Source organism: Drosophila subobscura, chromosome J, assembly GCF_008121235.1.
Source record: "Drosophila subobscura isolate 14011-0131.10 chromosome J, UCBerk_Dsub_1.0, whole genome shotgun sequence".
Lineage (NCBI taxonomy): Eukaryota > Metazoa > Arthropoda > Insecta > Diptera > Drosophilidae > Drosophila > Drosophila subobscura.
This window is the reverse complement of record NC_048532.1, coordinates 5,899,143-5,925,927: the sequence shown is the minus strand read 5'-3', so window position 1 is coordinate 5,925,927 and position 26,785 is coordinate 5,899,143. Positions and strand designations below refer to the sequence as shown.

The following is a 26,785-nucleotide window of genomic DNA, read 5'->3' as shown; positions in this document are numbered from 1 at the left end:
GGAGCATTAAGCAGGTCGTCAGGGCAGGGAGTGGGAGCGGGAGTCACCTACAAATCCCCTTTTTCAAAACTCATTAGCACAAATTTGTGCCTTTCAATACGAAGGCAAAGGAAGGCTGCAGCAGCAGAGACGGAAGAGCAGTCTGTGGTGGGATCGGGTGGAAGGGAAGGCTAATTTGGGCTAGCTGACAAAATTTATGCTGATTGTGGGGCAATTTACGAAAATTCCTAGTGCCTAGGAGTCGGAGGCAGAAAATTGCCAGAGCATAGACATCTCAGCCATTGAATGGACTGGACCTAACCCAAGAATACAGAAGAATTCTCTTGTTTTCTTTTGTAGCACCAAAAGCACAGAGCACTCAGCCTTGAAACAACAAAAATAAAAGCAACGGAAAACCCTTTAACCCTAAACCTTTTTCCTTTACTTTTAGTAAAGTTTGAAAGAAGAAGGTTTGCTGGAATAAGTCAATGCAGTTCTTAGAAATTATAGTTTGTTCTTTGATCAATGCAGCTTTTGAGGGAGTAAGTAGATCAAATTACGATAAATTAATATATAAACTGAATATCGGAGGCCTAGCTTCATTGATACTTAAAAGGAGCTACAATGGTATGCTTAAGGGAGTACTAAGCCTCTTTTTGATAGACTAAATAAATCACATAAGTATAAGCATATAATGAGAAAAATTATCTACATCTCTCAAGCAGTCTCTTAAATGTGATGTACATTAATCTCAAGCCTTTTCCCCGATTTCTTTACAATTTTTAAGCTAATTTTTCACTTCTTTGTTTCTCTCTTTGCAGGCGCTTGGCACTCGCTTGACTTCTGTCTGGTTTATTGAGTGCAGGCACACAGCAGTTGAGACGGTAAGCAAAATCTTTAACCTTTTTTTCCCCCGTCTATATGCAAAGTGGCGTTAAATGATTCAGGGGTTAGGGATGGGGGGTGGGGAAGCGTGACTCCTCGTGCATGGAGTCTCGTAAGACCCCTGAGCTCTCTGGTCGTCGCTTGGTTTCCGTTTCCGCTTTTGGCTTTCGCTTTTTCATTTCCGCCTAATAAACTACATAATTAAACTGGCAGGCAATGGGATTAAAGGATTCAAGCAGGCCAGGCTAGAGCAGGGCCTGCCAGGATAGGGCAGAGCTCTTAAGGACTCAACACACACACTCACACACAAATACTCACACGTACTGGCGGCACTCGAGTATCCCAAGTATCTGAAGTTTCGTGGACGAATTAAGCTAAATTAATTTTTGTTCTTTGCTGTTTTCTGTTGCCACTTAAGTCCCTTCGACTTTTCCTTTCTTTTCCAATGCGAGTATGTGTGTGTGTGTGTGCTGTGTCCTGTGTTGGTCCTAGGGCTCCGTATTAAATTAATGATGTGTTTTATGCTGCTCGTGTAACGAGCACAACACAACAAACTCAACAAAACTAGAGAAAAACGAGCAACAAAATCACTGCCAAATGCGATTTAGACGTCAAAAGCGCAACATTAGCAGTAAATAAAATAGGATAATGCGGCAAGTCGACCGCGAGGAAAAACAGGGACAAAAAATGGACAAGAAAATTAAGAATGGGAGGGAACTAAGGAATAACCGGCTAGAAGATGAGCTACGATTTTGTAGAGCAGGAGAAATCACAAGAAATTGGCATAATAAGGATAAAGATAATGATGCCGGTCCTTTACTGCTAAGCCACACTGGAAAAGGGGAGAGAGGGGAAATGGAATTGTCCCAGTTGAAACCATTTCCTAAGCACAACAGAACAGACAGATGCTGCTGCTGCAATGCAGAAAGCGGTTAAGGGAGAACCCTTTACAGACCAAAGGATTATGTGCTCTAAGCCAGCAATTTTTCACAACAAACAAAAGGGTTTACAGCTGGCACCTGGTACATCAGGCAATTCCTTTCCCTTACTGACTGACTGACTGACTGACTGAATGACTCAATCTTTAATCTCAGACGCGGCACAGCCATCGATAAAGACAAACAAAATCGGGTGTACAAATCGTAGAAGCAGAAATCTGTGTCTTGTGGTTCCTGCTTGTCATTTCTCCTGTCTCCTCCCGTCTTACACAAATATTTTGACAAAACGCCTGCTGTTTTCCACATAAATATTTATATTTGCCCCGCCTGCGCCTGCCACACACACACACACACACACACACACACACACACACACAAAAGGATACATGCAGCAGGCTTATCGAGAGGCATCTTTACCTGCAACACAGTGTAGTCTCTGTGCAACGAGAGAACATGAGACGGTGTACCAGCATATCTTTGGCATCTCTCCCTCTCTCTGCCTCGGCTGAGCGTCGCATTAATCTGTCGTGTGCGTATACAAATTCAGTGGGACACTCTCCTACCCGACCGCCACGGATATCGAAATCGAATCCAGACACACACAAAAAACTGCAGTTAAATAAATTACAAACGCTCTGTCACCCAGCGGTCGCCCATAGCCTGGATGGAATCTGTGTGGCTGTGGCTGCGACTGTGGCTGTGGAGTCGAGGGTTAAGGTTGTGGAGAACGGCGTTGCATGTCGCAGTTTTATCGTTGTTCAGGCATCGTCTTGTTCTTGATTTTTCTTATGTATATTTCTCGGTTCTCGTTGGCTCTGGGTGCTCTCTCCCTCCTTATCCTGGTCCCCAATCTGTCTGTGCTAATGAAATAAATGCCTGGACAGCAGAGTCGTTCCTCCAAAAAGAGTTCTCAAGTTACTTCAATGCCGGCACGACACCCTCTTCTCCTTTATGCCACAAACATGAGCAATCTGTCGCTGGGGAGGGGGGCATTGCCCACATCTGGTAAACGTTTTTTCGCTGCCCTCAGCATCAGCGCAGCTTTGCGGCTGATAAAAAGCAAGATACAGAGCACAGAAATGAATATTGAAATTATGAGACAGTCATGTGGCACATAAATTCCTCAATGTGTGTGGGATCCAACACGAAACGAAAAAGGGGATTGGGCCACGAAATGAAAGAGGGCATTGAGATCCACTAACTAGGGAGAGTGCACAAAAAGAAAGTCAACTTTGGTGGGGAATAATTTTATTTGATTGATATTTTTCCTTTGAAATTTTCTTGCATTTGAAGGGAAATTATTCAAGCCTTTGCTGGGGTACAAGTTAAGAAGAATTACACCAGATGGAACGTTGAACTAGTGACTTTTTTGCCTGAAAATATACCCCAAACGATTCAATCCAGTGAGACTTGTACTTCAAGAGGCAAGTGACTCATCTACCCGCTCCTGCCACTGACTTATAAATGCAAATACTTGTACAAACTGTGTGATTACTTTGTCGCACCAACTAGTTCCATCTTCATTCTGTTCTCGACTCTCTTCGCTTCCATTTACTCCTGAATCGTAATCACACTTCGTGGAGCTACCAATTGACGACATTGGCAATAAATATCCCTCGTTCGCAGCTCCTGCTCCGAATCTGCTTAATTATTAATTTCGCATTTACCGCAAAACGTTTATTGGTCTGCCTGGCTGCCATCTCCATCTCCATCCTCAGGACAAAACCACAAGCCCACAAAACCCGAAAGCAATCTTCTATACAGACGTCGAAGTTATTTCCTCAATTGCATAAATCGAACAGAAAAATTTGTGTTTTGGCGCGTGTCACGAATGAGCAAAACAAAAGTTAACAGAGACGAGACGTAGACAGACACTGAGACCCCGAAAATCTCCTACTCCTACTCCTACTTCTGGGTGTAATTTTGTTCTGCTGGTCTGTTGAGACAATGTGACAAGGTCTCTGACTACCCCATCGAAAGGGGGCATGAGGGTGCACACTCTGTAGAGTCGAGTCTCTGTTTGTCACCCAAGTCATTTACATGCTCCACTCTGTGTACGTGACTCACATATAGTTATTTGTCGTCCCCACAGTCGGGGCATTTCTTTGGGGTCTGACTTGACTTCCATTTGATTTGAGAATAAGAACGAGAACAGGGAGAGAGACTCCAGTCACGACTAAGCATTGATAAAATATTTAAAATTCATTTCTAGAACCACTCCCGAAGTTGAAACTTCAGCAACGATTACTCATGCCACCGAAACTGTGTTGCAGCCAGCCAGCCAGCCAGCCAGCCTGCCACACAGATAACTGTTGTTTGCTGCTGCAACCAACTTCTGCAGCCGTAGCTATCTATCGTATCTACATCGACGACGGGTGCTGCTTTGATTTATGTGCGTGAATGGCCCAGAGAGAGATTGTGGATCGAAGGTGTTTACCTTCGTTTGGCACACACCTGGGGTGGTCCACCACCTACAAAACAGCAGAACAGAATAAAACCTCACGGACAATTGCAGTTTATTGGTTTTGCTATTGAATTACATATCAATGCAGTTTTCAGTGCCCCTCATAAGAGTGTTTCCCATATCTTTAATTTTTCCCCAAAGCCTTTTGAGCTTCCAGGGAACGCCAAGTGTGTTTTTGTGTGTGTTCTCTTTTGATTGCATGGTCATAAATATCTACAAATGTGAAGGCGAATCTGTACTAAAGGAATGCCCTAGCTTCCCTTGTATCTGGCTTGAACAAGTGTCTATTCTCCTTAATGACTGTAATTATGCGTTGTTTCCTTGCTCTCTTTAATTCATTCTTACCTTCAGATGGTTTCATTTAAGATCTTTTAACACGTTTTGAGTTATCTTAACACCCAACCATCCATGCAACTGCCATCTGCCAAACCCTCTGATAAAATTCCTCTATTGCCCATAGGTTTATCCTGTGTAAATGTTGCACAGTTCGTTCATGATTCTCTGCTAGCCTGCTTTCATATATAGTATATTTTCTTTATTTATTATTATATGTTTGTATGTACCTCTCTACTCCCTGATAAACTCGCGGCCCTACTGCCACTCGGCCCCACTCCTCACAGTTGTTTAGTGGAAGTTAGAGAGGTTCGATTCCCATTGTTGATTTTTCTAGATTTCAAGCACTGATTGTGCAGCACATTTTACAACCGTACAACGATTCCCCGCCTCCATCCGCTACCCCCACTCATACCCCTCGCAAGGTGTGAAACTATGGGACGGAACTGCACTGCAATTGGATTTGTCGCCTGGGGACTGGTCTCTCTTTACCTTTTTTTGATCGACAGCTTGCCTAAAACTGTCAACGCGTTTCTTTTTTTTTGTTTCTGTTTCTGTTTCGATTTCGATTTCAGTCTCAGTTTTCTCTTTCCCTTCCTGTGTTTTATGGCGCATTTTTCTTACGATTTTCCAGCGATTTATTTGAGTTTGCTTGCTGCCCCTGCCACACCGCTTGAATGTTTGCACGGCTGCTCCTCAACGCTGGATTGTAGCCTACAATCGCTTTTGTTTGTGTTTGTTGTTACCATGTGGCCCTCTGCATCGAGGGTTTCTGGATCACTGATCGCGACCCCTTTGTGGGCTGTGACTGACGCTTAGATTAAGATTAAGAGCGTCAATTGTCGGCATTTTGGTTTTGCTTTTCTATTTCCTTGTCAAAATATGAATAAAGATATCATAAATCAACGTTGGGTTACTTCTGGCAGATGGAAGTTGTTCTTTTCGGTGTAATAGTTTAGTGATGTGTGCTTAAAATTCTCTTTATTTATACATTTCTAAGTAACTCCTTGCTAAATTCATTCCAATATCCATATCCTTAAGTACCCCAACTCTATCCCAAACTATTACCTTAAATATTTGTAGGTTTCTTCAATCTCTCACTCTTTGTGCCTCCCCTGCAGAACATTTAATCAATTTCCCATAAATCACATGCCAAATCAGCTTGATGTCTGGCTACTTGAACAGTTCTGTGGAAAACTACACTCACTACGCCAGGACTCCTCGTACGCCTCGTACTCGTCCTGGTATCATGACAGCAGAAAATTGCTTAACTATATGGAAAATTGACAAGCTCTGATGCGGGGCTGACAGTGCGGTGGTCCCTTCTCCATCCTGCCTCCTGCCTCCTGCAGCAGCAGCAGCAGGGCTATGCATGATTTGCAATGAAAAATGCATAAATGGAAAACGAAAATTTGATCAAAAATACGGTAGTTTAACCGGTTAGTTTTCCCCAACTATATACCGTGACCCTCAATGCTCACTGTTGTCCCTTGTTTAGAGAGAGGAGGGACATGGCGTGTTGCAGCACATTTTCCGTTTCTGGCCAATTTTCGGAATAGAAAAAGTTTCCTGCTATTTTTGTTGTTTACTGGTGATGAGTGACAGACATGAGAGCAGGGCTGGGGGCAGGATAGATGGATGAAAGTTGATTGAACCTCGGCGACAGTTTTCTTTATTTTTTTTCTTTCTTTCCTTATTTCTGTTTCTCAATTGATTAGAGAGAAAGAATGGGTAAACAATTTGTAAAACTGGCAATAAACGATCCATAATGTTGTCTAAACAGAAAGTAATTTCTAAAGCGCCTGCATCCCTGTTCTGCTGCATCCTGTGGTCCTTGCTCGAGGGACCAACCGCAGTCGCAGGACGACGAGACATGTCATCCGCTAATGTCACTTAAATGCCAGCGCCATGTCTCTCACGGCCTCTCTCTGAATTCACATGTCTCTGTGTGTGTGTGTGTGTGTGTGTTCTTTGGTTTTCTTTTGTGAATGGTCGTGGTCCTGACCCTGTCAGGACTACGTCTACATCCGCTTAGGCGTACTGAAAATTGGATTTTCACAGCTGCCAGACAGAGAGCCAAAGCCAGCCCAGACACACATTGAATAGAGGCGACGGCGACAACGACAACGACAACGACAAGAGACCGAGGCCATTGAGGGACTCTGAGATTTAACACGCTTTAGTTTCTCTCTGCTTCTCTGTGGGAATTCTCACATTATTCCGCTGTCCAGTGGATTCGTCACAGCCCCGTCTTAGGCCCCGTCTCAATTCTCCTCACATATTCAATGCCCTTTTCGAGCAATTTCAAGCCTCATTATTAGCCCTGGCTAATGCCGCTCACAAAACAATCAGCCACAACAAATTTCTGTTAATTGCATTTTGCAAAAACTCATTTGAATTGCATTTTTCGGTGGGTTTTCCAATTATATTCGTGTGCCTGCGTGCGTGGGGTATATTGGGATAGAATTGAATTTGTCACTAGGGAATACGTTGAGTTTTAAGATGGATCACGTTGAATTTGAATTGAAATCCCAGGTTTTTGTTGCCTTACCTGGGTATCCCTTAGTCGACTATTTCCCTTATTACATCCACTGCCACTGCTTTTATTTCCATTGCAATAATGCGCCATGGTTTTAGCAGCACATTTCCAACACCTTCAATTTGCTGCGCCGCGTTAATCTAACCATTCATTCAGTCCACCAGCTATCCATCCATCCGTCTATCCATTCATCCATCCATTGGGGCTCAACCATGCCCAAAATCCATTCATCTCGACCAACTTCCGTCGGCCATTTTGCCGCTCGGAGATCGAAAGTAATTTCCTTTGCCACTAAACTGTGTGGTTGATGACAGATAAGTCGCCTCGTCTCGGTTGGGAATGGGTAAAGGGTAACGGGCATGGGAATGGGATCCCCGCACGGCTCTCTTGGCCGCAACCACATGAATAATTCGCCACTTCTCCGGAACTGCCAACTTCCTCTCCGACGCTATTCTGGTCTCACGCTCTCCTGACAACTGCTCTCCTGACTCCTGCTGCCCAGAATTTGATGCTCTCCCTGTGGCTCCCTGCTTCCCAGTGGCTGATGCTGCTGATTCTGCTACTTCCACTGTCTCTGCTGCCCCCAGCTGCTGCGGCTTTCCCTGTGGCTCTCCTGTGCCTCCACAGTCTCTCCTTCTCCTGCTCCTGCTTGGACTGTCTCTCCTTCTGTTCCAAATGTGCAAATGCAGTGAATCATTTATTTGGTGTGATTGCTCCACACTCACACACACACACACACACACACACAGATGCATACCCCACGCACAAGCAATGACACGGCTCTCTGTGGCTCTCGCTCTCTCCCTTTGTATATATTTGCAGTGGGTATGATGCTTTTTCAAACATCTACATAATCTGCATCTGCATTGCCGGAAGGCGTTCCTGGGGGAGGGTTTATTCCTCATAATTAACACCCGTTATCTTTCTATTCTTATTTCTCTGTTGGCAATATACATATATAAATAGTTTCAAATTATATAAAAATGTCCATCTTTTAGTTCTCCTAATAAAAATCCCTATTAAAGGGTACCTTTTGGTGCAAACTTCTTGGAGCGCTCAGAGCCTTCCATTCCTTGTTCTCTTTGATTTCCCTTTTGGCAGCAATCAAACAGCAGTTGCCGCTTGTGGTCAATAGATGGCGCCAAACACACACACTCCATAATATGGAAAGGGGTACCACTCAATGCTGAAGGAGAGGAGGTGGAGAGGTGGGCAAAGGCTTTGGGCTTTTGTGAATTTTAATTGCCACGTTGGGCTAAAGTGTTTTGATTGCTTTGTCATTGCACTAATCAGCACTTGTGCTCTGACTCTCGCTCACACTCGTCCTCTCTCGACTTCTCTCTCTCATTGGCTCAACACTTGGGGGGCATTTATTAATTATAAATTCCCTTCAATTGCTCAAAGTGAAACGGCATTTGCCATTGATTTCTTTTGCATTCGCATTTGCGTTTGCAGGTCCATCGATGCTGAAGCTCAATTTGAAGTCCTCTCTTCTGCTCTCTTCGGGGTACACAATCTCTCACTCTCTCTCTCTCTGTGTCGCTTTGACTGACTTTTGCTGTAAAAGCATTTTCAATTGATATTTATTGTGGCGTGTATTGGTTTTAGAGGGCGTGGCGTTTTACACTCGCTTTGCATTCGGCCTGCAATGCCCCACCCTGCCCTGCCATTCCCCCCCGCCAGAGTACATACTTTACAGCAAAAGAAGAGAAGTTCCGTTACGTTCAGAACAGAAGCTACCGCGCTCGCACCCCTCTGCCTCTCTCGCTGTGTGCGTGCCTTTAGTTAAGTTTTTACGAGTAGATTGAAATTTATTGTAGTGATGGGGCTCCAGCAGCCCACTTTGCCTCCCACTTTGATTTCTCCCTGCCCCTCGCACCGCCCTGGAGAACCATTCCAGGGCCAAAGTCAATTCCTTTGATTTGTGGCGCTTTTGCGTGCAATTTTTTAAATTGAAAATCACTGCCGTAGCGCAATCCTTTTTACATCCGTTTTTGCTTCAAATGAATTCGTTTCGTTTGACATACTCTCTCCCGAAAAGGGCATGATGGGTTTACACAGAACCTAAAATGTATACATTTTGTGGGCAAGGATCGCTGCTAAATTATTCTTATATATGTACATAAGTATGTATGTATGCATTTGTATGCTGTTCACTCAATTTGATTTTCTTTGTAATATTTTTGAGAAAATTGCATTGCATATAAAATTGTATTTTAAAGGGTATTTTCGTTGGGCACTTCCCAATAGTCAGTAAATTCATTTTCCTTTGATTTTCGTTTCTTTTGGCGTTTTTTTTTCTTTTTGAAATATGCAGAGCTCTTGTATTTACTTTTATCGTGATTTATGCGCTACAATTGATATTGAGGTTAATAAATTGAAGGCTAGAAATCGGAAATCAGAACTCGTAGCAATTCCCACCCAAGAAAAAAACACGAAATAAAACCACTCTTCAAATTGAGCTCAAGTGCAGCCAAGGCGAAATATTGAACAATTTTGCAATCGTTTGATTTTTCCAAAAAATTTCATTTTACAGTCGTGGAAAGGGCGGCAGGGTCACCGTTGACTAGTTAACCCTTTGGCATGGATTTCTGGTTGCCACATACACACACAAGACTTGACCTTGGACCAGTCGTTGTCTGACTTTAAATGTGTGTTTTCTAAAACGCTTTTGCAATTTACCCGGAAAACTCTTTGTGTACTTTTGTGGGTTTCCTTTTGAATGGTTAACGGACATTTTATGGCCCTCTCTCTTCCTGCTGCTCCTCCTCTCTCACACTCTCTGTCTGCTCGGCATGTGTGTGTTTGTGTCTCTGCGTGTTTCCTGAGGTCAAAAGTGCATAGTTCGGTTGTGTCTATATGACAAGAGCAGTATCAGGGGAGTGGGCCATGAAGGTGTTAAGCCAGCTTATATGGCTACAAAAAGGCCACCTGGCCAAAGCGAGAGGTGTGGGATATCACAACTAGAATTTTGAGGAAATGCTTGAGATTCATTTAACCCAAAGATCTTCTATGTGAACTATGCAAGTTTTAGGAATGCAAATTAAAATCAAAGAAAATGTAAGACTTTAAACAGAAACACTGAAATTTCCATTGAAAGTAAAGAGAGGAAATTCAGCTGGAAAATTCAGCCCTATAATGTAGTGAACTCTTTGATTGAACCCTCGAATAAATTGCTGGTTGAAACCTTGAGGAGTTGCTTAGTTTAGAGAACCGTTTACAAGGAATATCCCTATAACAAATATACAATAGTAAAGTACTTTTATTCAAAATTTGATGCAGGATATGCTCCTTCCAGACTGCGATACATCCAACGACACCCAGAGGAACCACAAACCATGTTGCAGATTAAAATATTTTAGAAAACAAAGAGCAGTATTCCTTTAATAATCTCCATCTTCACAAATTTTTCTAAATTTTACTACACTCCTAGAAGCCCTAAGAAATCTCCAATGAAATCGCCATTAATCTTTGACTTTTCTTGGCGACAATGGGAACTTTTCGTTCCACGCCCCGCTCTGCAGTGTCACCTCATAAATATGATTTTAATCGATTCTCTCCGGCACACACAAGCACATTTGTTCCTCAGAACATTCAAAAAACCATTCGAAAACAATGAAAAAGCAATCAAATCTGATGCAGCTCGAACACCCAAAAACTGTAACCACAAACACGAGCACACGGGCAACGCACATGGAAATGTGGAAACTTTGTTGTAAAAAGTTTTTGCCCCGAACAAATGACACAAAATTTGTGTGCATATTTCTGCGTAAAGTAAAGAGAATTGCAGGCAGGGAAGACTGCAAACAAGTTGAGTTAATGTTTTTGGGTTTGGTGGGGGAACAGCCAAAGTCTCAAGTCAAAGTTTGTCTGTTGAATGTGTAGATTTTGACAGTCATATAACTCCGATATGTGTCGATAAACTGTCCCCAACATAACTCCCACATATAAGCATGCCCCCAACTTTTCTCCTGCTCCAAATAATTCCAGAACTTCTACTTTGCTGCTCTTACTTCCACATACTCTTACTTCTACTGGATGCAGAACTCCTTTGGTTTTGCTCTTGCTTGGTCTTTGGTCTCTCTTCTTATTGTTGCTATCTGATTTCAGCAACTGCATTTGGCCCCCACGACCTGACCCGATCTCTTCCTTGTGCTCTCGCCCCCTCTCGTTTTGTCACTAGTTTTGGTTTTGGCCAGCAAAGTTTTTAGCTTTCAACTTTTGTTTAGTGGAGCAACACAACAGCCAAAGCCATGAACCAACCCAGAAAGCAGTTGTCGCTCGATTTGCCAGTCTCGTGTCCCCCAACTATTACTAACTCCTTCTGCTGCTGCTCCCTCCCTCTCTCTCTCTCTCTCTCTCTCTCTCTCTCTGTTCCTCTTCTTCCTCTTGACTGCTTTGGCATGTTGCACATTGTTTGGCGCACTGCAATTGTTCCGGTTAGTTGGTTGCGGAGCTTCCCCTCTAATCTCTGGCTCTCGCTCATCGATGGGGAATTTTTTTCTGCAAAAGTTTTTTCATTTCCCTCAAAGTAAAAAGGGAGAGAAAATTCAGAGGAATTCCCTTCATGTCATTTAATGTTATTTTGCTTTTCCTTTGTCCTTAATGAATTGGAAAAGATTTTAGCTTGTTCTTTTTTTTTTTTTTGGCCACATCTGTGCCAAATTTCCACAGGGAATACATATTACTGCAAAAGAAAATGTTGCAGCACGCTGCATACATTTGAAACCACGTCGCGGGCTTTGCTCTTTGCTCCACAAATTCCAAACATTATCTGTTATTTACAAGCTCAATTATGCGGTAGCTGCTGGCAATATCTGGCACTACTATATACCCCCAAATATACAGTATTTACTATATGTATGGCACCCACCCCTCCTGCTCTTTGGTGTGTGCTGTGCCTGTCAATTTAGTTGGGCCATAAATTTCAATATTGTACTCCCGTTGCTGTTGAATTTGTTTTTGGGTTCCACTATGCACGATATCTATGCGGGTTATCTTCTTCGTGGTCTGACTCTGACGTGTGAGGTTATCGGGAGGAAATACTATCCCTAACTATTCCATAATTTGCTTTGGGATTGGTGTGAATTATTTGTACGTTTCTCGTTTCTCTCGTGTTCTCTCTTTCTCTGTTGTATCTTAATTTTCTTTAATGCTTTATTATGATCGTCGACTGCAGTTCGATTCGTTTCGACTCGATGTTTGTGCCATGCGTGTGCTGCAATCCCCCGACTCCTCTATCGTCTACCCTTCTACTGATAATAATTCCGTGTGATTGACAATTGTTTTGCTCCTCTTGCTCCTCTTGCACCTCTCTCTTTCTCTCTGGGTTTTTTTCTCCGTTTTTTTGTTCAATTTTGTTCGTTCATTTGCGATAATGATAATAATATGTAATAATATTTATTTCGATGGCCATAAATCGTGCTTATTTATGGAAAATGAGATTTGTAGTGGCGCATTAATTGGTCTCCGTTCGCACGTCACCTCCCCTCCGCTCCCTGCTGCGCCTGTCCAATGAAACGATTGTGGAATTCTAGTACTTTTGAGTGTGGTCTCATTGCGATGACATTGATGTTCCTCGCCATAGCAGAGCAGGGAATACCGATCTATACTTACTGAGAGATAGCACTCTGCTCATTGCTCCCTCAGCGTATTGGCGACGTTAATTGAAATGTTTACTTGATTTCGTTTTGCGATGATGATCTGCGATGATCTCTGGATGGGAATTCATTAATTAAAAGAGTCTTTGATTGCGAGGCAGACGGATTTCTGTGAGCCTTGAACTTGGCTAGGTTGTAGCATTGATAGAGCCATGAAATGGGTGGGTTTCCGATAATAAACTAAGGATCATTATTTAATAGCTCATAAAATTTAATCGATTTTGTTTGTGGGTTTCATGGATATTTTTGAAAAGAATCCTATAATCAAACCTACAGAATTAAGCTCATTAAAGTGATTTTGTTTACACCTCTCGCTCTTCCTCTGCAACTTTCTCTGAACACTCGTGTGTCCTTTAATGATTATTCATGTATTCCTCCAAGAGTGTTCTTCAACTCTTTAAACTCTACTCCCTCCCTTTAAGTGTTTTCTTGCTGTGTACTTACAGTAAGATTAATGATCTTTCAATTGTTGCCAAGATTTATGAGCTTTTAAGTGGATCCTCACTCATTTGTAAGTTGTACTTAACGTTGGAGTCCTTCAGACTCAATTGATTTGTCAGTTGGGAGACCCAACCCAAAGCCAAAAACCTCAACTTGGACATCGCATGGCATGGCTTGCCTGCTGTTGCTGTTGCTGTTGCTGCTGCTGCTGCTCGGAGCATTTCCAGGGAAGTGAGCTGTTTCGCCGTCTGAGGCATGGCGATGGCGATGAGGCTTCAATGGGCATTGACAGAGCGCCGGGTGCAGCATTGCAGCAGCAGCAAACAGTCAGTTGGAGTCTACAACAACGCCACCGGTTGTCTAGTTAAAGCGAAATTCCCCTCTGGGGGCCGCGAAGCGAGAAACAAACAAAGGCCCCAGACCCAGCGATCGATCGACAAAGTACAAGTCAAACAAACACACAAAAAATACCAGAAGCAAACACTGTCCTATAGGGCCGAAGCCATTGATACCCTTGAATGTCTGTCGTTCATAAAGCGGTAGTCTGAATTTGGGAATATCTTTCTAACCACATATCTATCTATCCAAGACGCGATTGAACATTTCTGGTTGAAATATCAGTAGATCAAACATCTAGCAAGTCCCCTGTTGATTCTTATGGAGATACACTTACCTTATAGGGTCGAAATACGCTACCTTCTTTGGCATTATGTATAGGGTATAAGACCTAAAGACAAAAGGCATGCAACATGGAGGAGGAGAGGTACCACCCAGGAAAATCACGATGACTGACTGATGCCTGGGCAGCAGATACTTTGCCTGCGAAAGCGAAACAACACAGCGAACGACAGAGGCAACACCTCTTGTTAGTTTTGCTGATCATGATCGTGGCAGGGCGGCAAGGAGAAAGGGAAGGAGAGAAGAAAGATCGCCCAATGGTTGATTGCAGCACGAACGAGCAAGACGACTTTTTCGTGGGTCAATCATCGGGTTTGCGGCTGTAGTTGGAAGATGGGAGTCGGCAGTTGGGACTGCTGAGGTCGGGTTCATGTTTCACAGTTTGCAAATAACTCTAATCGGGACTCTTTTTCCCTGTGTGGGTGTATGTGTGAGCGTTCTGCATGCTGCAGTCTTTTCTTTGTATCGTATCCCTCTTACAGTGATCCTTCTTCGCCATCAGCACCCACTCCCACTCCTCTCTAAGCTTTTAGCCAGACTTCTTCTCTCTGTGCAACTTCTCCCTCTTTTTGGAGCCTGAACAAGCCGTGCATTGTAAGTTCATTAGCGGCCCGGGCGCACGATTTGCTTGTTGGTTGTGTACCCTTTCTCAGAAGGTTATATGATTGGGACCAGAACTTTGGTCATCTTTATGCAAAATGATAAAGTCAAATTCCTCTGTCTGGCTCTTAGTTTTGACTGTTCCCTGGCTGAAACTGACTTTAGATTATCATTTTTGACTGTTCACTATGGATTTACGGAAGATTTCTACGGATCCATATTCTCGCAACCGCATTTGTGTGCGTTTTAAGATTACTTTCTACTTTGGATTACTTATACCTCTGAAAATATCAATCTGTAAGAGTATTCAAAAGCTTCATTCCGATGATGTGCCTACTTACGAGTATATGCAGCCCCACCTCTCTCTTGTTTATAGTTGATGGTACATACATACATAGATCTGACTTGGGCTTCCTCTTCTCCGCGAAATGCATATAAACATGAGATTTTTTTCTCTTCCTCTCCCACTTCTTCCACCTTCTTTTGGCATACCTGGAAGCCTGCTCCGCCTCCTCCTGCTTCTCCTCTTCCGCCTCCTGCTGCTGGTCCTCTCCTAACTAGGCAAAATCACTCATACAGCCCGCCACATGTGGTCGTGTGGTATGAAGAGGAGGCCTGAACCGGCTGGTCAGGAGAGGAGAGGTGGTGCCAGAGGAAGGAGGCGAATGGAGAAATCTTCATCGAGGCACCCTGCAGCTAAAGAACAGGGTGTATTGAACCGCATCAGCGCCGTTGCGCAGAGTCGAAGCCAAAAGTCAAAACGTGAGCCTGGACGATCGCTCTCTCTCGCTCTAAAACCTGCCTTGGGTCTCCTCTCCTCTACTCTACTCTACTCCCCCCCTGTTGCCTTTTTATCGCTCTTTTAGCAAGCGAACGATGACGCTAACAAGCCAGAAGAATAAAGCAGGAGAAGCAGCAGAGGAAGAAGGGCGTCAGAGAGAAGAGCGCAGACGCGACGACTCGTTAGGGGAGCCTCTCTTCTGGCTCGTGGTCGGTGCCGGTCCGGGAACGGCGTTATCTGGTAACAACGTGTTACGAATTACTTTTAACAAGACCCTTAGCAGATAAAAACCAGAAAACCAGTTGTGAGAGAGGCACAGCCAAAGAGAGAGAGAGAGCAGACCAAAGCAGAGAGATGTAGAGGGAGAGAGAGCGGATTGGAACGTGCGTTCATTAGCGCAAAGAGCATGGAAGCGTTCCACAGGGCAGGACAGGACAGGAAGGGCTTGCAATTAAAGCGCTGTTTGCGCTAGTTCCTGTGATTGTCATGCACTGATAGGCCTCCTCCCTCCATACACATGTAATGCCTAATGAGGATGAGTGTGGAGGGGGTGGATTGGCAGCGGCAGAGGCAGATGAGACACCCTGTATGGATTGAAAGTCGCAAAGAACTTGCAGAATGTCAGCAGGGTGCTTTGCTTGCACTCCTTCCTTCCTCAAATCCAGAGACAGAGAGAGTGCGAGAGAGAGTGAATAAACCTGAAAATATGCCAGACCAGACAACAACAGATGCCAGCCAGTGGATGGATGGCAAGGATGGGTGGCTGGCATTTCGAAGGGGGGTGGTGGGTTCATGCGAAACGCAGCACATGTGCAATGGGTGGAAACGGTAGCGCAGGCCGCGGAGAGCTGTCAATCTATTCGGAGAGATTTGTCACCCAAGGAAAAACGGCTGACATTATTTTGTTTGGCTCGGGGGTGGGTTGAGAAAGTGCAAGTTTCACAGCGGAAGCGCGAGTGTGGCCTAATGAGACACTCTAAATGGGGAGCAGCAACCCATACAGATCTTGGCATAAAGGGCATCAATAAAGTCCAATAGAAATTTCCCTTTGCCAGATTTATTGACTTATGAAAGCAATAGAAGAAAAGAGAGCACGTATCTCAGGCCACAAGAAGGTAAATCTTTATTAGGCGCCGACTATTTGAGTCCCTTACACTTTATAAGGTGGGAAATGCTCCTCTCTCTTCATGCCAAATATGGCAAAAAAAAATCACTCTCTTAGATACGATCCATGTATCCATTGCAAATCCAACCGCACTCCATACACTCCATAATATGGGAAATGCACCCTTTTCCTCAGGCCAAACGCCTAACCAAAATCATAAAACTCAATGAGAGAGTATGCCCGCTGCTGACTGGGCTCGCTCTCTCCGGTCTTGCTGGCTGCTTGCGCTCGCACTCTCCCCCGGCCCGAACCGACCCGACACACACGCTCGCTCTCTTGCCTCTTGCTCATTCTCTTTTCAACGATCGCAGCGAACGGTTCGCGGGTACGGTGTGTTCGGTTTTTTGTGCTCTGTCTTTTCGTGGCGCTGGACAATTGCGCGATTTGTGTGTGGAGGGGAACCTTAATTACACCTTTCAAACTTCAATTAATCAATAATGAAACTACAAAATAGGCAACGGTAAACGCCAGTGCGACTATCTGTGACATCTTCTGCTTGTTCGTGTGCGTGTGTGCCCCTTTGTCGTACACTTTTAACAGAATAACAATAGCAGTCGTAGATATAAAAGAAGTTTCATAAAAACAGCCACCAATCCAACCAACACTCGGTGGCGTCCTCGCGCGTTCGCGACAATACAAAAACACGAGAAATACTAAACAAAACCAAAAGCAAAAGCAAAACGAGTTATGAAAATACAACAAATTGTGTTTCGTGCCATGTGAGAATGTGTGTTGAAAATTGTTATAAAGAAACGAGATCGCCCGCCTCTTGTTTTGGGCCCAATCTGTGATCGATGGGGATGTCGACAACGACCACGACGACAGGCGTCAACTGAAAAATATTGGATTTGCTGGCGCCCCCAGCACCCACCCAGTAACCCACCTTAAGGCGCAGCAACCCAACACGGCGACAACATTTTGGCGCAACACGAAATGTTAATTAAAAAATCTGTCCGAAAAATAAGGTAAAAATTACTTGCAAGACGAGAGGAAAAGCAACAGCAAAAAGCAAAGTTTCCACCTCCCCCCGTGCATATAGTATCTATGAGAACCTGTGTGTGTGAGAGTGTGTGTGTGTTTTGATGTAAAGCCAACGTGAAATTGGATTAACTCTGACAAGACGCACGGCGGTTTTTAATTACCACAGAAGCAGCAAGAGTTTTTCGAGTTTCCTTCGGGGATTACCGTCTCAGCATCTCAGGTACGTGTCTTACCCCTTTCTACGCGAAGTGCGCTGCTCCGCTCCTCATGTGGGGGATCTGGAAGATTTCATTACAAACTGCCTGCCAGTCACAAAGATCAGTTGCGGTGGCGATGGATGGCTCCCAACCGATTCGTTTAATGGGATATGTCAGTCAGTCAAAGCATTGGAAAGTGAAAATTATTGTGAAAGATGCCTTTGCGTATGAACAGCTCACATGTGAGGAGCTCTTTTTACACATGAGTACTTGTGTTGCCTTGATTATCTCTTATAAGAAATATCTCCCTTAAGGGGACATGCTGCCGTACTGGGAATCGTGACAGTCTGCTAAAGAGCAGGATTGAATGGAATGTTGATCTTCTCTTGGGACTGGAAATCATCCACTATTTCGCTAAGAAGGAAAACTTTTCGATTAGTGTTGATTGTTTTGGTCTTTTAAATCAGATTCCCTTGCAAAATAGATCTACCGTGGTGTTGTTATTCTCTTACCATTACCTCTAGCGCACACAACAGTTACTTTTTACACCGATTCCTACTGTTCTTCCCCCGCTTTTGCTTGCCGTTTGGCTTGCTGTGCACCTTATCTCATGCTCCGTCTCTCTCTATCGCTCTTTGTTTACTCAACAACAAAAAATTGCGGCTGTATTTTCTATTTCTTCTTTTTTCGACAATTTTCGTTTATTTCATTCGAATTCGAATCAATATTGCCGTCAAACGAATAGAGAAGCACTAACTGGGGGGAATCTTATCTGCAAATGTGATGGTGTGGTGTGTGAAGTGGTGTGGTGTCTGAGGGGGCTGGTGGCGTACATTATTTCATTATTTGTTGTCAAAGTTTTCGGCTGCCGAGGCAGCGCATTGACTACCAGAAGAACTACCATTGAGAGCACAACACACAATCGATAGGAGGGGAGAGCGGGAATTGCTGGTGCTGCTGGCTCTGCCTTTGGCTTTACCTGGAAACAGTCTCTGTTTCGCCCTCTCTCTCTCTTTCTATCTGTATCTTTCTGGTCTTTAATCTTTAATCAAGATAAGCCATTGCATGTCGATCGTCTCATGTCGCAGACAGACACAGAGAGAGAGAGAAAGAAAAAGAGATCTTTGTAGATAGTTTTCCTCTTGCATTGGAAACTTATGGCTCGTCTGTGGTCATAAATTATGCGTAACGCGACACCTTACCTCCGATTCCGTACTGTGTGCAGGTACAGGTTTGGTTTCTTCTTCATCGATCCACGATCGAGCCACAAAATGTGTCGTTAAATATTTTATTTCATTTTTATTGCTCTCAGCCATTGAGTTTTCGCATGAATCGAAGAGAGGTGGAGGATCGTTGAGACGAAATGATTTCATTAATTTTTCAGACGCTTTCTCAAGGTTAGGCTGGACTCGGGACACACTCACTCGCCTGCTGTTCACCAGGCATTCGAAAGGAAGTAGCTAAAGGTGTTGCCAGAACACAGACGCGAGAGACCAACAAAAATATCAATTTACATATTATAGAGGCATAAAGACAATCGAGGATTGGAATCTCTCTCTCTCTCTCCCTGTCTTTCTTGGCTGCAGCAACATGGACATCATGTGGTGTCTCTGGCATCGCCTGGCCCGCACTTTTGCAATTCGAAAATTCGAAATATTGCGCTTTGTCACACAGCACAAGCAAACGACTTTCTGGGACGGGAGCCTCCTGCTGTGGCGACACTCAAAGAGGCAAGGCTCTCGGGTCTTGTTGCCTGTTGCCTGTCGGGGCACTGCTGCTGCTGCTGCTGCACTGTGGTGCCAAAGCAGTGCAAATAGGAGCACTTTACGAGGCGATACTCGACAACATCCTGTGTGTACCACTGTGCACTGTGACCTCCCGCAGCTTTAAGGCTCTCTCCGGTCGCTGGCAGGCTCTAACTGCCTCTCTCTCACTCTGACACTGTCGCTGTCTCTGTCGAACAGGTGATCATTTTACAGAAAACGTTCCTTGGGCTACCTGCCTGTTCGCCCGCTGAGAACCCGAGAATCCCAAAAGTCGGCCATAAATTATGTTTTTGTTTGGTTTTTTGTCATTCCTCTTCTTTGGCTATAAATTGTCGATGCCTGCCTTGGTGGTGTGTGCTCCTCGTTGACTTTTTTTCCACTTGTCAAAGTCTTTTCTTGTACGACTTTTTTTCGTGACTCTTATTTTTGGGGTGCCTTGTCTCCTTTGGGGCTTAATTGTGAGGATTATCTCGTCGTGGGATGCGTTTTCGTTTTGTTTTAGCTGCTGCGAAAATTTATTGACAAGCGCATTGACACTCCACTCACTTGGCCAGTGAGTCAGTCAGTCAGTCAGTCACTTGCAGCCGTCAGTTGACTTGTCAGCGCTGCGGCGGCTGTGCCTGTCAGTTTTGTATCCTGTTTAACATTCCTTTTTTTTGCCAATGGATGCGTTGGATGATGGAGCTGTCAGCTTAGGCACTAATGTGAATACAAATGGAGGTAGTTCTGAAACTATCAGCGGAGCCTAGAGTTTGTTTTTTATATTCCACAACTTTATTTTCCAGTTTTAGAAGATTTTAGAAATGTATTGGAACTATAGAAGTTATTTTAAATGTTGTGAAAGAATAAATTTGCATCATATGACCACTTCTTCATTCAGTCCTTCCACTTGGTTCTTCTCCCTCTCTTTCTTTATTCCTGCTCATCTATCTTCTTTGGCAATTTGTCGGAAGAGCCCCAGTATTGTGTGTTTGTTCCCATGGATCATTCAACGATCTTGTTATAATTATGAAACCAACAATTGTCGAGCGCTCCTCAACTGACTCTGGGCCACTCCTACCTTCTTCGTCTTCAATGGTAAACCAATAATTTGAGGGTTCACCTGAGCAAACGACCCTCATAATTATAAGGAAAACAACATTTCTCGCTCTCTCTCTCTCTCTCTCTCTGTCTCTGCGTCTCTTGTTTGAATAACAACCACAGGAACAACAACATATTGATTAATTTTTTGAGGCAAACACGGGTCCCGCAGTTTGGTCTGAAGCAGGTCTTGGTGGAGCAGCAGCAGCAGCGCGAAGCGGCCAAGTCGTCCATCAAACTGCCCAACAAGAGTCAACTGTTACCCCGTGCTGCAATTCATCAAACTGCCCGGCGGGGTCTACCGTACTCGTGCTCGTGTACTCGTATTCGTATCTATCCACGAATTTGTGTGTGTGTTTGAGTATCTGTGTGCTGCTGGTGCTGCTGCTGTTGCCTGAGGAGAGGAGTTTCTCTGCTTCGTTTTGTTTGATTTATTTTGCAGCTCCTTCAATTTTCCTTTGCTGCTCTCTCTCTCTCTTTCTTTCCTTTTCTATCCAACTCTTTCGTTCAAATCAATTTGACATGATTGCCCACTGGATCATCCATAACCTTCTGCTTCTTCGCTCCGCTTTCTTTGGGCCATGTTTGTTTTGAATATTTTGTTTGCCGGCTATTAGGTTTTTTGTGGTTTTGTTTTTTGGTTATTTATGAACCCGCAAGATACCTACGGGGCATCACCACACATGGCTCATTGGAATTGGCCCGGCAATTAGCCAACAGCAGACGCCTCTCTCTCTCTTTCTCCCCTCTCTCTCTCTCTATCTCTCGGAAAGAGAAATATTTGCGTTTCAATGAAAAATCACCCAAAAAACAAAGCTACAAAATCGTGCGGCTGGCCCTTAGATCTTTTTTAGCATTTGTCTTTGGCCAACAATTCATCGAGAAATTGCCTTTTAATGGCAGTTTACTTGTAGCCGTTTTTTTGTTGTTGTTTTACCTCGTTTTATGGATAGATTTCTTTTGCAAAAACGTAATCAAAAATCAAGCGATCTTCAAGCGATTTATCTTCTATAATTTTTCAATAAATTTCCAAGCAAACAAAAAAAATCATTTATTATGCATAGTTTTGGTTAGACAGGCAGGCAAGCTATCAATTTTTCACTGGCATTCGTATCGTATCTGGCAGATACATCAAACAAAAAAGTTTCAAACTTGTTGCCTGCCTGCCTGCTGCTGCTGCCTCTGCTGCTAACTGTGTCGCTAAATGTGTGGTGTCGCTGACGCTGTTGTTGTACATTCCATAATAAAAATCAACAACCGCAGCGACTAACAGAAAAAAACCGACGACTACCTCGAAAAAACAACGCGAGAAAATGACAAAGGCAAACGGCAAGCGACTACGAGAATGAACGAACGACGCTGACGCTATCTAGAGGTAGAACTGATGATGATTTATGAGCGTCAGAAATCAAGTAGAAAATTACAGTAATAGTAGAGAGAGAGCAGAGCACCTAGAAGCTACATAGCAGATACATTATATTATGCCATGCGTATCTCTCGTATCACTAGTTCTTGCTGTGGTTGTGTCTTTCCCCTTTGTTTTTATTGGGCAATTTTAAGCAGAAGCGACACACACATAAAAAGCATTCCAAACGTTATGATACCCAGTACTTGGTTTCTATACAGAGTCTTGCCAGAGTCTTTTTCTCAACCGTTTTCTGGGGAAAATGTTGAATATGCTAATTGGCCATGCAAATATTAAGCTTGTTGCCTGATTAAAGCAGTTTTGATGGATTTCTACAGAAATAAAATCAAAAGTGTCATGTTATAAATGTATAATGGACGCAGATACACATAAATAAAAGATACAGATACAAATACGAGTACATCTACAATATTTATGGCCGTATACATACATGCATTCAGCATCTCAGGTTCTTTCTCTGTCGGAATAGTCGAGACAAATTCATTTAGCAAGACGACACCTTGTTAGGAACGCTGACTTATGGGCAATACTGTGAGACCTCGATGATAGAAAGGGGGTGGGGGACATGTGCCACATGTGATTCGTGTGTGGGTTGTTTTTAGCTGGAAATGTAGCGACTAGGTGTTAATTTTGTTTGTTATGCTCCCGCCCCACCCCTCCACCCCCACAAACAAATAGTTTTCCATAAACGGGAAAAGAAAACACAAAACCAAATAGGGAAAATTCTCATTTAAAAAGGAAAAATTAACAAGACAAGAGACATGCGGGTTCCACGAGAGATGACCAGAAAAAGATTGAAAAAACAAAATGGAAATTAGTTTTGGAAGAGCAGAATTAACAAGGGTTACCAGATGGAGATGGAAATTGGAAGAGAATTTACACTGATTTCTACCCAACATCTGAAAATTAAAGAATATATTTTCGACCAAGAAAATAATTTCTTTAAAGCTCAACGACTTGTTTTCAGCGCAGAAACTCGTGTCCTTTTGCTACTTGAGGTGGAAGAAACTTTGTACCTTTCGCGGGAACTTCTATTCCATGGGGATATATGGGTACATATCCCCTTGATTATTCTCTTGCCCAAAATGAAACTTATTTGAAAGTAAATGTAATCCTTATACAGAAAACGGTTAATTAATTTTGCAGCTTCCCTTGAAATCAGTTAACAAAAGACCAAAGATAAACAGGGCTGCAAAAAGGGTGGACGGAGGGGCACAAAACCTCAAAACGGAGCAGCAGAAAAAGAAAGAAAAGAAAAGGCCAACGAGTTGAGAGATGGGGTATAAAAATGCCCAAGTTTTAAACAGAATTCAGATCTTGGGGATACGAGGAGACTGCTGTTGGGCTGCCCCAGGCATCATTAATTCTCACCCAAGTGTGGCACGACTACTACTTCACGGCCTCTCTCTCGCTGTCTCTGTCTTTGTGCATATTTCCAATTAAAGCCACGCTGCAACTCTAATGAACTTGAAGATATCAATCTACGCGCTGTTTAACCCTACAAAAAAATAACCGCAGACTGCAAGAAAGCCACAGACAGACATGCGAGGAGGAATCGACCGAAAGGCAGGCACAAAATAAATGTCAAGCTAATTAAAAAGCATCATCTACGGTCCATCCTGGGCCTCCTCCATCTCTGACTGCAATCGAGCATGCAATATTACTCATAAATGTTTTGTAGCAAGACACAGATGCAGCAGCAACTTTGTTTAGAGGCAGGCAAAATTAATTGAAATTATGCCCAAAAATAGAAGGGAAGAAACCAATGCTCTAGCAGATACGCATCTCTGGGATGCAACATCTCTACAAACGAGTATGCACATGTTTTTTTGTCTACTTCTTTTTTTATTTGTTGGAAAAGGAAGCGGCTGCTGCTCTCTCCGCCTCGCGTTAAAACAAACAACAACATCATTCGGTATTATTCTTATAAACAGAACAGAGAACTCCCGAAGTAAAATAATTTGTTATTTTCAGCATTTCAAGGCATCAGGTTATTTTCTCTCTCTTTTTGTATCTTTTTTGGGCTCGGCGAGGCTCTCTCCCTGCGTGTATCTTCTTATTTTTTTGGGTGCTTGTCTCTCCTCCATCGCATCGAAACATAATTAATTTCTGTTTGTTTAAGGTCTGCGCTCGCTCGTCTGCTTCCTGCAACAGCCACGACGCGACGACGATATTTGTTTTTCTCTAGAGAGAACGGAAGGGTACACACGAGCACAGGGCACAAGGCGGCGGAGAGGCAGTCAATGCCTTGTTGCTCCTTGAGATTCATTGGAATTTCAATTTCAATTTTCAAAAACAAAACAAAACAAAAAAGATGCAGATACAATACATATTCATTGTCTCCTCTCCGGTCGGTCGGTCGACGTCGTGTTGAGCATTTAAAGGCTTGATTATAAATATTGTGGCTTTTTGCAATGTCATAAATTAAACATTTTGAAACTGATAGGTTGCTGTCTTCTCTCTTCTCTCTTCGTCTCTTTGTCTCTTTATTGATCACTCAATGGTGGGAAAAGCCAAGAGAAAGAGAGAATATTTTTTCGCCATAAATAATGTGCTTAATTAATTGGCCTACAAATTTCAGTCATTCTCAAACCAGAGAATCTTTCCCATTTAATTAGTCGGAAACCGAACGAAAGAACGAACCCCTCAAACGATTCTCAATCGCAGTCTCTCAATCTCTCCAAGCAGGTTCTTTGCCTCAGATTTCTATTGAAATAAGCTTGGATTCGAATTCAAATTGGGTTTCTTGTTCTGGGAATTCTGTTTTGTTTAGGGTATACGACAAAACATGATATTTCTTCAGATTTCTAAAGACCCCGCCCCAAAGAAATGTTTTCAGAGTCTCAAATGAAAAGAAAAATATATAATTTGATAAAATGTATGATTTATACGCCCAGAGTGATTTATACCCACGAGAAAACAAAACAAATAAATATGTCATACGAGTGGAAAGAACTCCATATGTGATCATATTTAATCGTAATCGTCAAAAGTAGAAAACTATCTTTTTGCCCTCCAATAGCTGTGATTTTCATTAATTGGGTAAATAGTAAATTTCTAATGAAATAAACAAAAACACGCCACATGAAACCCAGAAAGCATAAAAGAATTTCAAGGTTTTTTCCACAGAAATTTCTCAACACAAAAGCACAAAATGTGTCCCACTAATGTTCTTAGAGCGAAATCAATTACTGTTTAGATTTCTCAAGTATCTATCTCCCCCCCAAAAACAAGAAAAACCCAAGTATCTCCTGCACACATTTTCGCAATAATCTCCATCATATCCGCCTCCATATCTCTCATTAGGCGGAGATACTCGTATAGCGACAGCGAGAGCAGCGGTCGGGGAGACGCGCCATAATTAAAAAATTGTCATTTTGCTGTCGTTTGCTTAACTTTATCTGCAATTGGTTACACCAGAGATTACACCTGTGGCAAATTGTATGTGAGAGGGGTCTGGAAAGGGGAGCAGAGCGGAGCGGAGCAGAACTAAATCAAAGGCGGCAACGACGCGCACAGAGGGACTGCATTGTGGCTGTCTGACTTATCTGTGGGGGAGTCGGTGAGTCGGAGGAGGGCAAGCAAATCTCTTTAGCGGTAGACCGAGGGACCAACCTCTTCTAGTGCTCTCTCCCACTTGTCTATTTCGTACTCTTCTGATCACCTCTTCTCCTACTCCTTGCTCTCCCACTCTTTACTCTCCTATTTTTTTTGTCGCTGGCTGATTAAACCTGCATTACATACACATAAACATACGGACTAACGCACAGAGACACACAACAAATACTTCTATACAAAGAGTGCCGTTAAGACAAACAACGTTCGAGTCGCGTTCTTTAATAAGAAATAAAAAAAAAACAAAGAACAAGGCAGGAGAAGGAGGAGGGGAAAAAAAGTTAATTAAATTGTAAGCGAGCTTCCCGGCTCTTCCCCTTCTGTGCACACACGCAACTTCTTCATCATCTCTTCAGCAGCAGCAGAACCAGCAGCGGCAGCAGCGTGTCGGACGGGGGCCCCTTAATCCCGTGGCGTGATTAAAGTAGACCACTTTTGCCTAGGACCCATGCCCCATACCCCATCCGCTGCTCTCCTTTCCTGTTTGTATTTGACGTTGGGAGTGGGGAGCCGCTGCTGCTGCTGTTTTTCTTTCGCTTTTCCGCGTTTGAAGTCGCCAGAGACAACTCCAATTGTTCTTTAGCCGCCCCAAAGAAATTTATTGTCCAAATATTAACATATTTTCCTGGTTAGTAGAGGGGTTACTCGGGCCGCAAATTGAGGCAACTCTTTTTGGGGGAGGCGCGCATTCCTTTTCGGACAGACAGTGTCGCTGGTCGCCATAAATTCGGTTTTATGCCCCATTGCATAATTAAGTTATTTTGTGCTTTTAATATTTTCTAATTATAACAAAATTTATAAACATTCCTTTTACGACCACTTTTGGCGATAAACAAAAGAGTGAACTGGAAGGGATTTTGCATTTATGGAAGGTGTTCTTCGGTTTAAGCTTTATGTCAGTCGCTTTATGAATGTCTCTGCACCGTAAAAACCTTACCCAATATAACAGATAACTTATCAGATCTTTCGCTTGTTCTCTTTTGCATCTCATTACAGAAACAGAGGAGATTCCCGTGTATGAAACCAGAGGAGCAGATCTACCAGAAAACAGCTAATAAATAAAACCCAACGGAATGGAAAAAATGGTAAGAGCTTTGAAAATGTTTAGAGCCATGGCAGGCTTAGGATCAAATTAATTGAAAGAAGAGCTTGAAGATTGAAGTTTTCCTCTATGAAAAGTTCCCATAAGAGACTTCCACTTTATTTGTTGCTGCAATTTAATGGAGCTGCCCTGTCAATCTTATTCTTGCTTCTATT

The 26,785-nt window shown here is 43.2% G+C and overlaps 1 protein-coding gene and 1 long non-coding RNA gene across 2 annotated transcripts in view; one reads left to right on the top strand and one right to left on the bottom strand.

Moving 5' to 3' along the window:
• Positions 1-26,785, top strand: part of LOC117895721 (frizzled-2) — a 96,417-nt gene that overhangs the window by 50,942 nt on the left and 18,690 nt on the right. The window contains exons 5-6 of the mRNA XM_034803578.1: positions 801-863; positions 26,525-26,613. The gene's annotated coding sequence lies outside the window, so the exon portion shown is untranslated. The remainder of the gene's footprint in view (positions 1-800; positions 864-26,524; positions 26,614-26,785) is intronic.
• On the bottom strand, positions 13,419-21,856 carry LOC117895728. Its single transcript, XR_004648959.1, has 3 exons — positions 21,710-21,856; positions 20,462-20,463; positions 13,419-13,438 (listed from the first exon to the last, which is right to left on the bottom strand). It is a non-coding gene; the product is annotated as an uncharacterized LOC117895728 (long non-coding RNA).